The sequence below is a fragment of the Macaca fascicularis genome, chromosome 20 (genome assembly GCF_037993035.2).
Source record: "Macaca fascicularis isolate 582-1 chromosome 20, T2T-MFA8v1.1".
NCBI lineage: Eukaryota > Metazoa > Chordata > Mammalia > Primates > Cercopithecidae > Macaca > Macaca fascicularis.
This window is the reverse complement of record NC_088394.1, coordinates 26406703-26419175: the sequence shown is the minus strand read 5'-3', so window position 1 is coordinate 26419175 and position 12473 is coordinate 26406703. Positions and strand designations below refer to the sequence as shown.

Sequence of the window (12473 nt, the reverse complement as noted above, 5' to 3'; positions counted from 1 at the left end):
GGGGTCTCAGGGGTCACCTGCCAAGCTCAACTGCCAACCTGGACAAGGATGTCCTGCGAACACCCCACCTCTGACATGTCCCCAGGCAGTTTCAGCCCATACCCTGCCACAGACGGAACATTCTCTCTTAGGTCTCAGTTAAACAGAGGCTGGAAACAGCCTCCTTATGTTGAGTCAAGGCTTTGTGTAAACAAAATCCCTGCTTGCCCAGCACTTACCTTGTACTTGACGCTTTGCTAGCTGCTTTAGAAGTATTACCTCACCGAATCCACACAAGAATCCTGAAAGGTAGGCTGTTAGCCCAACTGTGTAGCTAAGGAAACCGAGGCCAGAGAGGTGAAATAACCCATCCATCAGGACCCACAGCTGGTAAAAGCTCAGAGCTAGAATCAGAACCCACATTTGTTTGCTTCTGAGCCCACCGTGGATTCCAGTATACCAGTTCCTTCAACCTCATCTCCTAAAACTGCAGGCTGAACCCAGTAAGATGAAATAAAATGAGCCGGGCAGAGCTGGCCATCCTGCTTGTCAATTTCAAACAACAGTTCCGCAAGTGTAGGATAAGAAAATCTGACTGAGCAGCAGAAAAGTCCTGGGGATTTTATCATCTGCAAAATCTCCAAAAGCCAATGGTGAAGGAGCAACTTAAAAAAAAAAAAAAATGAGTCACCTGAGGTCGTATTAACAGAGGTATATCCATTTATAGAATGTTACATCTCACAACAGCAGGATACACATTCTCCTCAAGTTCATGTGGAATAATCACCAAGACAGACCACATTCTGGGACATAAAACAACCTTAAGAGATTTAAGACATTAGAAATCATACAAAGTATGCTCTTAGGCCACAGTGGATTCAAATTAGAAGTCACTAGCAGGAAGAAAGCCAGAAAATTTCCAAGTATTTGGAGATTTCTGAATAACATATGGATCAAAGAAGAAATCACAAGAGAAATTAAAAATATTTTTAACTAAATAAAAATGAAAATCACAAAGAAATCATAAGAGAAATTAAAAATATTTTTAACTAAATAAAAATGAAAATATAGCCTATAAAAATCTGTGAGATGTAGCAAAATAAGTGCTTAGAGGGAAATTTACATTATTGAATGTATATCTTAGAAAGTTCTAAAATCAACAATCTGTTTCCATCTAGCGTACTAGAAACAGAAAAGCAATATATGTCTAAAACAAGCAAACAAAAAAATACAAAATTAGAGCATACATTGATGAAATTAAAAATAGAAAATTAATTGAGGAAATCAATGAAATCAAAAATTGGTTCTTTGAAAAGATCAATGAAATTGATAAATCCCTACACCTAGGCAAATCAAAAAAATAAGAGAGAAGGCACAAATGAATAATAATGTGATAAGGTCTAGCTCTGTGTCCCCACCCAAATCTCATCTTGAATTATAATATGAATTGTAATCCCCACGTGTTGGTGGAGGGACCTCATGGGAGGTGATTAGATTATGGGGGCAGTTCTCCCACGCTGTTTTTGTGATAGTGAGTGAGTTCTCATGAGATCTGATGGTTTTATAAAGGGCTTTCCCCCACTTTTCTTGTCTCTCCTTCCTGCCGTCAAGTGAAAAAGGATGTCTTTGCTTCCCTTTCCACCATGATTACAAGTTTCCTGAAGCCTCCCCAGCCCTTCAGAACTGTGAGTCAAACTTCTTTCCTTTATAAATTACCCAGTCTTGGGCATGTCCTTAGAGCAGCGTGAGAATGAACTAATACTATTGTAAATTAAAGAAAGGTTATTAGAGGTGGCACATGCCTGTAGCCCCAGCTACTGGGAAGGCTGAGGCAGGAGGATCACTTGAGCCCAGGAGGGTAAGGCTGCAGTGGGCTGTGTTCATGCCACTGCACGCCAGCCTGGGAAACAGAGAAAGACCCTGTCTCAAAAAATAAAAAATAAGATTTCTAAATTTAAAAAAATGGCACCACATAATGATTCAGGAGTTAATTCTCCAAGATGTAAATAACAATCCTTAATGTGTACGCAACTAACAACAGAGGGTCAAAATATGTAAGGCAAACACCGAGAGCAGCAAGGAGAAATAGAGAAATCTGTGATTATTCTGAATAATAATATTACTGGATAATATTGGAAGCTGGAGACTTCAACACCTCTCTTGGTAATCGACAGATCCAGCAGGCAGAAATCAGTAAGGACATAGTTGAATTGAACAGTGCTGCCAATCAACTGGCTCTAACTGCAGTGTGAAGCCACAGCTTGACATCCCTTTGGAAGGAATACTGCTGTCATGTATGACAACAACCAACACAGAGAGGGCCTAAGAATCCCAGGAAGCCTAGAAAGTCTTTACCTAAAAAGCTCTGCCCTCCTATACTGGGCAGCCTCACCATTCACTTAACAAACACACAGAGTTTACCACATGCCAAGTTTCCTTTTACACCTTTTACATGTACGAATGCATTTAATACTCTATGAAATAGGTCATATTACTTTCTCCATTTTCGGATGAGGAAACCAAGGCACAGAAAGATTGAGTGATTTGTCTGAGGTTGCACAGCTGTGACAGTCATGGGTCTTAAATCCAGCACTCGGGTTCCAAAGCTTTGGTTCTTAACCACTATCTGTCTAGCAGTCAGAGTCCCTACTGTTTTGGGGGTCAATGACCCATCCGAGCATCTAATGCAAACCCCAAACCCTGTTTCTGGCAATGTGCACACGCTTCATTCTGCGTTCCATTTTAAGGGTTCACAGAATCCCCAAAGCCCAAGGGAGTGGACCTCAGGTCAAAGGCCTGTCCTCTAAGCAGTGGGCAGCTTTTGAGGCTCTTTGAGCAGGGGAGTGGCAAATTTTTGAGAAGTCTGGGGGGATGTGCACAGTTAGCAGTTGCTGCGGATGAGGCTCACCCTGCCTCTTCTCCACATCACAGCCAGAGCCATTTTAAAATCAGAAATGAGGCCAGGGCCAGCTCACACATCCAACGCCCCCTGGCTCCTAAAGGGCTTCTTCACAGGGGCCACAGATCCCCAAGGGGTTCACAGCTCATCAGAGAAGCATCTCTGACTTAGAATAAAATCCAAGAAAAAAGCCAGTTGCCAGAGTACACACCCCCTGACTGCATTTATGTAAGACTTGAAATCACAGAACTATGGAAATGGAAAACACATCAGTGGTTGCCAGGGGCTAAGGGGGTGGGTCAGGAAGGGAGTTGGATGTGGCTATAAAAGGAGAACAGGAGCCATCCTTGTGATGATAGAACTGTGCTGGATCCTGGCTGCATACACAAATCTATGCCGGGATCCTGGCTGCATACACAAACCTATGCCGTGATAAAATTGTGTAGCACTAAACCACACATGCGTATGCAAATACAAAAATTAGTACGAGTAAATCGGGAAATCCGAACAAGGTCGATTGTATCAGTGTCAACATCCCAGCTGTGATACTGTATTACAGATTTCTACAATCTTGCCCTTGGGGGAAACAGCATAGAAGCGGGGGTCTCTTTACGATTTCTTTTTCTTTTTCTTTTTCTTTTTGAGATGGAGTCTCACTCTGTCGCCCAGGCTGGGGTGCAGTGGCGCGATCTTGGCTCATGGCAACCTCTGCCTCCCGGGCTCAAGTGATTCTCCGGCCTCAGCCTCCCCAGTAGCTGGGACTACAGGTGTGCCACCATGCCCGGCTAATTTTTGTATTTTTAGTAGAGATGGGATTTCATCACATTGGCCAGGCTGGTATCAGACTCCTGACCTCAAGTGATCTGCCCGCCTCGGCCTCCCAAAGTGCTGTGATTACAGGCGTAAGCCACCACACCCGACCTCTCTATGATTTCTTCCAACTGTGTATAAATCTTTAGTTATCTGAAAATAAAAAGTTTAATTTAAGAAAATGAAGAAAAGAGCCAAGCCCCCTGACAAACTAGCTTCTGCTTACCCCCCTAACATTTCCCTCCTATCCCCTCTCCCTCTTCTGCAATCCTCCATTGGCCTCTGAGCCCTGGGATGCACTCCCAGCTCTCCCCTCTCCAAGTGTTTGTACCAGAAACTTCAAAAGCCTTCTCTGAACCCCCTCATCTAATGCCGGCCCTCCCTGTGACTTCTTATCACAACACCCTGTTTATTTCTGTCATAGTACTTATCACTATCTCTAATCAGATTAGTGAGGTTACATGTGTGAATGTTTATTTTATTTCAAGATGCAGATAGCAAAGATAGATAGCTTTGACTGCAAAAATGTTTTCAACGTCCCCAGATTTCTTTTTTTTTTTTTTTGAGACGGAGTTTCACTCTGTTCCCCAGGCTGGAGTGCAGTGGTGTGATATCGGCTCACTGCAACCTCTGCCTCCCAGGTTCAAGCAATTCTTGTGCCTCAGCCTCTTGAGTAGGTGGGATTACAGGTGTGTGCCACCACACCCAGCTAATTTTTTGTATTTTTAGTACAAACAGGGTTTCCCCATGTTGGCTGCGCTAGTCTTGAATCCTGACCTCAAGTGATTGACCTGCCTTGGCCTCCCAAAGTGCTGGGATTACAGGCGTGAGCCACTGTGTCTGGCCTAGATCAAAATATGCCGTAAGAAAAAGACAGACGGCAAGTGTGTTAGCCCATTTTTGCATTGCTATAAAGAAATATCTGAGACTGAGTAATTTACAATTACAAAGAAAAGAGGTTTAATTGGCTTATGGCTCTGCAGGCTGTACAGGAAGCATAGCACACCTATCTACTTGGCTTCTGGGGAGGGCTCAGGGAGCTTTTATTCACGGGGAAGGCAAAAGGGGGGCAGGCGTACATGCTCTGCTCGCTGCTTTATCCCCAGTGCCTAAAACAGTGCCTGACATAGGTATAGTATGTGTTCAATAAACATATATTAAATGAATGAATGGTTAAAATTCAGCAATAATAGGCTGGGCACGGTGGCTCACGCCTGTAATCCCAGCACTTTGGGAGGCTGAGGCAGGTGGATCACCTGAGGTGAGGAGTTCACCAACATGGTGAAATCCCGTCTCTACAAAAATACAAAAATTAGCCGGGCATGATGGTGGGTGCCTCTACTCGGGAGGCTGAAGCAGGAGAATCACTTGAACCCAGGAGGCAGAGGTTGCAGTGAGTCGAGATCATACCATTGCACTCCAGCCTGGGCAACAGAGCGAGGCTCTGTCTCAAAAAAAAACAAATTCAGCAATAATAAATTCAATCTTTTTTTTTTTTTTTTTTAGATGGAGTCTCACTCTGTCACCAGTCTGGAGTGCAGTGGTGCGGTATCAGCTCACTGCAACCTCTGCATCCTGGGTTCAAGCGATTGTCCTGCCTCAGCTCCCCTGAGTAGCTGGGACTACAGACAGGAGCACACCACCATGCCCGGCTAATTTTTGTATTTTTAGTAGAGACGAGGTTTCACCATGTTGGCCAGGATGGTCTTGATCTCTTGACTTCGTGATCTGCCCGCCTCAGCCTCCCAAAGTGCTGTGATTACAGGTGTGAGCCACCGCGCCTGGCCTCAATAATCATTTTTAAACATGAACCAGGTCCCAAGCTTTTGTCCATAGAAACTGTATAAGAAGTACTTATTTTGTGCCTGACACTGTTCTAAGTACTTACAATATATTAATCAATTTGGTTCTCCCAAAGACCCTATGAGGTAGGTGCCATTAACATTCCCATTTTACAGATGAGAAGACTGAGGCACAAAAAGGCTAGAGCACTTGCTGGTAGTCGCAGAGCCATAACCCAGGCATTGTCACTCCAGAATCCATGTGTTTAAGGACTGTGCTTGCTGACCCTTGAAATGCAGTCCCCAAAACCCTGGAACTTTGTCCGGGGAGCCCCATTGGCCTGAGACCCATTGGCCTGAGCCCGAGAGAGCAAGCGACAAGGCCAAGGTCACAGAGTTAGGAAGTAGCAACGTCGGTGAAGGCCCCAGCCAGGAAGTGAGCAGAAGCAGCCGCCTGGGAAAACACGCCCGCCAGCAGGAGAACACACTTAACTCGCGTTTTTAAAAAACTCGGGGGAGATTAAGTGATTAAGCCTTGAAATGTCAGAAGCCAGCAGCAGCCTGGAAGCAACCCAGCAGGGCTCTTTCCAAACCCATGGCGGGTGGAGGGGGGGACGGGCAGAGGAGTGGGGGCATGCAGCGGGTGGTACAGGCCTTCTGCTCTTCTTCCCTCTGGGCAGCAAACCTGGCTTGGAGGAGGGGCTGGTTCTGCAGACAGGATGCAAGCAGCTCTGTGACAGGCGGCATGTGGAGAGGAATCCAGGGACAGCAGGGGTTTCAGGTGGGGGCTGGGGGCTCTGGAGCCGCTGACCCCTGAAACTCCACGATAGAAACTGGCCTGAAACCTCACCTCCTGTGGCGCAATCAGTTAGTCATGCTACTTATAAGAAACCAGCTCAGAGCTTCCTCTGGCTTCTGGGACGGCTGGGCTGGGCTGGGCTGGGCTGGCAGGAAGCTAGGCATGCACGTCTTCCTGGGACAGCAACCTTCCCAGAACTGAGGTTTCCAGAACCAGTAGCCACGTCAGTGGCCCCACGGGGATGGTAAGGCAGGCCAGGCCAGGGCTCCAGAATGGCCTGGGCTCTGCCTGGTTTGCTGCATCCCCAGCCCAGCCAGTGGGAGGGAGGGGGAGGCAACAGACTGGCTCTGTAGCCACCAGGAACACAAATCAGCACCCTCCAAAAACAGCATCCACCAGCCTGCTGTGGTTCACCCGTCCTCACCCACTAGCTCAAATACCTCATTTATTCTCCTTCTCTTTTTTTGTTTTAGAGACAGGGTCTCGCTCTGTGGCTAGAATACAGTAGCACCATCAAGGCTCACTGCAGCCTTGAACTCCTGTGCTCAAGGGATCCTCCCGCCTTAGCCTCCCAAGAATCTGGGACTACAGGCACATGCCACCATGTTCGGATAATTTTTAAATTTTTGTAGAGATGGGATCTCTTTCTATGGCCCAGGCTGGAGTGCTGTGGCACAATCACAGCTCACTGCAGCCTCAAACTCCTGGCCTCAAGCAAACCTCCTGCCTTGGCCTTCCAACGTGCTACAGGCATGAGCTGCCATGTCCAGGCATCGTCTCATTTATTCTTGCTGTGGGTGTTTTCCAAGCACTTCCTATAGGCTGGCTATTACAGATGCAAACAGGCCATTCATTCATTCATTCATTCCTTTCTTCTTTTAACAAATATTTGAGCAAGGAAGAAGTTACTGGAGCGTCTTGAGCAAAGAAGTGACATGGTGAGACTAAAAACGACCTCTCTTGCCCGGGTGGTGGGGGCACGGGTAGAAGTGGGTACCAATGAGGAGGTTGCCACTCTGGCCCCAGAGAGAGGTGCCAGGGCTTACACCAGGCTGCGGGGATGGGGAGGTTGAGAAGGGGCTGAATTCTAGAGCTGTACTGAAGATAGAGCCCACAGGATTTGCTGACAGGATGGATGCTGTGGGGTGGGAGAGAGAACAGGAGAGCTAATAGGAGTCAAGAATGATTCCAGAGCCACTGGCCTTTTCCAAGATGGCGGCCTGTGGGGGGAGCCCGTGTGAGAGGCCAGCCTGCTGGGCAAGCTGCAGGACTTCAGATTAGTAGAGGAGGCTGTTAGCAGGCCCTCAGGGAAGACCCTCCCTCGTCCTAGGGGGTCAGGTTTCTTTAGCGGGGATGCCCAAGAGTTCTCCCGGGGAGAGGGTCCGGCATCCTGCCTACAGCAGGCACTCAATACGTGATCATGTGTATTTTATTTTATTCTTATTTTAACAGGTATACAGTGTTTCCTTGGTGCCAGACACTAGCCTAGGTGCTTTAAGCTCTCCCTATAATTATTAAACCCATTTTACAGATTCTGAAGGGTTTTTTTTGTTTTGGTTTGGTTTTTTTGAGACAGAGTCTCACTCTGCAGTCCAGGCTGGGTGCCATGGTGCGATCTCAGTTCACTGCAACCTCTGTCTCCCAGATTCAAACAGTTCTTCTGTCTCAGCCTCCCAAGTAGCTGGGACTACAGGTGCCCACGACCACGCCCAGCTAATATTTTTGTATTTTTAGTAGAGACAGGGTTTTGCCATGTTGGCCAGGCTGGTCTCGAACTCCTGACCTCAGGTGATCCACCTGCCTCAGCCTCCCAAAGTGCTGGGATTACAGGTGTGAGCCACTGCGCCTGGCAGATTCTGAGGGTTCTTATGAGAGGGCGGGGTATGGGAGGGAATGAGGAAAGACCCAGTGAATAGGTAGGCAGGAGGGAGGACATGGCCCACTTCCCACCCTACGAGCCGGGCTCTTGGCTGGAGCAAGGGGGAGAAGGAGTGGCTGGCATGGCAGCTGGAAGGTTGGCAGGCCAAGGACAACACCGTCTGCCAGGCCATGGCAGTAGACTCAAACTCTGTCTCTAGGGCAGTGGGGAGCCAGTGAAGGCTATTAAGCAGGAGAGGAGAGGGCTGAGATGAGAGCTGGCAAAGAGGGGGCAGGTTTGAGCCTGTCTGGGAGGGGGAGGCAGCAGGGACTTGGTGGTGCTTGGCGGGGAAAGCAGGGTGGAGAGAGCAGGGAGAGAAGGAAAGTGGCCTCGGGCTGGGGTGGTGGGGAGGACCCCAGGGACCCTTCCCACGATGGAGAGCCGAGAAGAGAAGCAGATTTGCTGGGGAAGACCACGCGCTCCGGCGCACTGCGGACACTTTGGGTCCACATAGTCAACAGGCAACTCCATCCGGGAGCCTGGAACCCAGGCCTGTCTTCAGAAGATTCTTGAGGCCCGAGGGAGGAGACAGGGCCTGAGGACACTGTGTCCAGAAGCCACCTGCTCAGGAGCAGCAGCCAGCCTGGCCTCCATCTTTCTGCAACCCGTTATCTTGCTTTATTTCTCTGCATTCTCTGTGGCATGTTGCACACTCAGGCGTTATGTGTTTGGTGTTCATATCCCCCACTGCAAGGCCAGCTCGCACAAGGCCAGTGTTGGTCCCACTCACAGCCATCTCCCCAGAGCCTAGTGTGCCTGGCACACAGCAGGCATTCCATGAATATTTGCTAAATGGAAGAACAACCGGATGAATTCCCCCGGCCATGTGCAGGGAGGCCTGGCTGGTCATCCCCAATTTTCCACCTCTCCCTGCTGGGCAAACGCTGGCAAATCCTGGCTTGGAGTCCCCTTAAATGTCCTAATGCAGGCACAGATCTCAGCCACCTCAGGGCCCTGACCTCTGGAGAGCTGGTTATCGACTATCACTCATTGTCCTGAGCAGCGGACGATGGCCTCTGGCGCCAGGGTGCTGATGAGATTTCGACTGTCTTAGTGACAGCTATGGCTCCCAGCTGGCCTCCTTCATGAGGTCTGCAGAGGTCACTGCGACTGGCCATGTGTCCCCACTTCCTTCAGCCATGAGAGGCCATGCCCTGGGCCCTTCTGCCCTTGGTTTCACCCCTCTCCAACTGGGTGCAACTTTGCTCACCAGCCTTGGCGTTGGTTGTACCAGTCTCACTAACAAAAAGGCAGTTGAATGCTGTGTGCGGTGGCTCCTACCTATAATCTGAGCAATTTAGGAGGCTGAGGCAGGTAGATCACTTGAGTCCAGGAGTTCGAGACCAGCCTGGGTAACATGGCAAAACCCCTGTCTCTACCAAAAATACAAAAAAAAATGCCAGGCATGGTGGCACACGCCTGTAGTCTCAGCTATTAAGGGAGATGAGGTAGGAGGATGGCTTGAGCCCAAGAGGTCACAGCTGCAGTGAACTGTGATCATGCTACTGCACTCCAGCCAGCCTAGGCAACAGAGTGAGACCGTATCTCTAAAAAAAAAGAAGCCCTTGAGCCTCACTCATCAACCATGAACCCAATCCAAGGAGCATTGCAGATGCAATTAATATCGTCTCCACTGCAGAGATAGAGAAGCCGAGGCCCAGAGAGGGTGAGGAACCTGCCTAAGGATGCACAGCTAGTGAGTGGGCTGGGATTTGAACCCAGGCCTTTGGTTCTGGAGTCCACAGCACAGTCTGTGGAAGATACAGTCCAACACCCTCCCTGCAAGCACAGAGGGAGGAATGAGGCTGAGCGGGGTTCAGAAGTTGCCCAAGGTGACCGTGACGGAGCAGGAAGTAACCAGGAGGAATTTAGAATCTGGCCTTTGTCACCATTTGCTCGGCCCTCAGCAGCAGTGAACTTGTCTCAACAATGACCAGGACTTTGCCCCCTGGGCAAACCCAAAGCCAGGACAACACATGGGCACAGGTAAGAGCTTCCTGTTCATTTTCTGTTTGCAGACTGGTGTATGGAAGGCAGTGGGTGGGGTTCTCCCCATGGAGCTCTTCCTGTTGTCTCACCCCATACCATTCCTGGATGGGTGAGGACACAAACATGGGGGCCACCCTTGTGGGCAGGGACCCCCGAGCATCTAAGACACAGAAGCATAACTCTGGGCCTGAGTGCAGGCTCCAACGTGAATGGGTGGGAGACTGTGGTGGGCTGGGGTCTACTCAGACCCTCAGTCTCCTCATCTGTGAAATGAGAATAAGATCACTTGCTTCATGGCTGGTTGCAAGGTGGTGAAGAGGCCGTGGCTGGATGGGAGAGACCTGGGATAGTGTTGGTGGAGTGGTTGGCAAAGGCTCATCTCTGAGCACCAAGAAAACTCTTTGAGACCTTGAGCAAATGACAGCTGCCACGACAGCACACGCAGGATGTCACAGGCACAAGCTGAGCGAAGGAAGCCGGGCTCAAAACAGCAATACTGCCTGGTTCTGTTTAGATAAAGGAGATAAACTGATCTTGGAGTTGGCAGTCAGGACAGTGGCCTTGGAGGACAGGGCTGTGACCTGGCAGTGGCAGGAGGAAACCTTCTGGAAGGCTTGTCATGCATTGCTACTTGATTAGGTCATATGCATGTGCTAATTTTGTGAAAATGGATGAAGGTTTACACTTGTCTGTGCGCATATCTGCACGTATGCTGTGATAAAAAGGCAAAGAAAGCTAGGCGTGGTGGCTCACGCCTGTAATCCCAGCACTTTGGGAGGCTGAGGCGGGTGGATCACGAGGTCAGGAGTTTGAGACCAGCCTGACCAACATGGTGAAACCTTGTCTCTACTAAAGATACAAAAATTAGCCAGGTGTAGTGGCGCGTGCCTGTAATCCCAGCTACTCAGGAGGCTGAAGCAGGAGAATTGGTTGAACCTAGGAGGCAGAGGTTACAGTGAACTGAGATTGTGCCACTGCACTCCAGCCTGGATGACAGAGCGAGACTCTGTCTCAAAAAAAAAAAAGGCAAAGAAAACAGACAAGAGGCTGAAGCAGGAGAAGAATCACTTGAACAGAAGTTGCAGTGAGCCGAGATCGTGCCACTGCACTCCAGCCTGAGCAACAGAGCAAGACTCCATCTCAAAAAAAAAAAAAAAAAAAAAAAAAGAAAAGAAAAAAAAAAGAAAACAGACAAGAACAAGAAGGAAGGGAGAGGGCAGAGGCTGCCATCTAGGCTGTTGGGTGGACAGCAAAGATCTCAGAATCACTAACCCTCAGGGTAGGTGGGATCCCAATGGCTCCTTAATCTACTCCCGATGATACCTCAGTCCCCAGGCCTCTCCAGAGGCCACCAACTCTCTACTTCTCTGTCTCTGGCCCGCAGCCCACAGCCACCTCCCCTGTGGCCACTGAGCCACCTCTTCTGCAGTAGACTCAGATACCTACAGGGACACAGTCACGTGACCTCAAGGAGTAGAGATGGGACAAGTAGAAAACACAGCCCCCTGTGATAAAGGACAGCTACTTTTTTGCCACATGAAAATGAAGACTTGCATGTTGCTAGATCTTTTGATTTTTCAAAAGAAGTTAGAAATTTATATTTTTATGTGTGTTATCCAGATTTTTTTTTTTTTTTTTTTTTTTTTTTTTTTTTTTGAGATGGTAAGTCTTCTCTGCTGCCCAGGCTGGAGTACAATGGCACCATCATAGCTCACTGCAGCTGCGACCTCCTGGGCTCAAGTGATCCTCCTGCCTCAGCCTCCCGAATTGCTGGGACTGGTAAGGGGGTAGTGCTGGGAAGGGAGAGTGTGGTCCCTTTAAATAATACAGAAGGGTGGAAGGGAAGTGCTGCAAGGAGGAGGGCGTGGTCCCTGGCTAGGGTTCCATCCTCATGGACCTATTTGAGGACAGGCATTTCCTGCCCAAATATTTCCCAAGACCACCCCGGCCTGCCATGGCCCCATCCTGTGCCTATAACCCACTCCCTGCCCAAGGAAAAAAAAAAAAAAAAAAACAGAAGGAAAGGCAGGACAGGTCATATTCCTATTTTATGGATGAAGAAACTGAAGCCAAACCAAGAAAATTACTTGCCCAAGATTATAGTTACAGAGCAGAGACGCCACCGCAAGCTTTGCTGCAGCTGTTGTTTTTAAACTCATCTGGCTCATGAGTACAGGAGTACTGACGTCGCATAAAATGGAATTCATGACAATGATGTCTTGAGTAAGTATTAGAAGAGAGAAGGTGGATGGCTTCTTTGTTTTTGTTGTTTTGAGAATGTCTCACTGCGTCACCTAG

The 12473-nt window shown here is 48.7% G+C and overlaps 1 protein-coding gene across 18 annotated transcripts in view; it reads right to left on the bottom strand.

Moving 5' to 3' along the window:
- The window catches only part of IL4R (interleukin 4 receptor), a 50551-nt gene that overhangs the window by 28437 nt on the left and 9641 nt on the right, over positions 1-12473 (bottom strand). For 2 of the 18 annotated variants that reach the window (XM_065537212.1, XM_065537214.1), the window contains exon 1: positions 6155-6379. The exons of the other annotated variants lie outside the window; for them this stretch is intronic. The gene's annotated coding sequence lies outside the window, so the exon portion shown is untranslated. Of the gene's footprint in view, positions 1-6154; positions 6380-12473 lie in introns of those variants that run through there. 18 annotated transcript variants of the gene reach the window in all.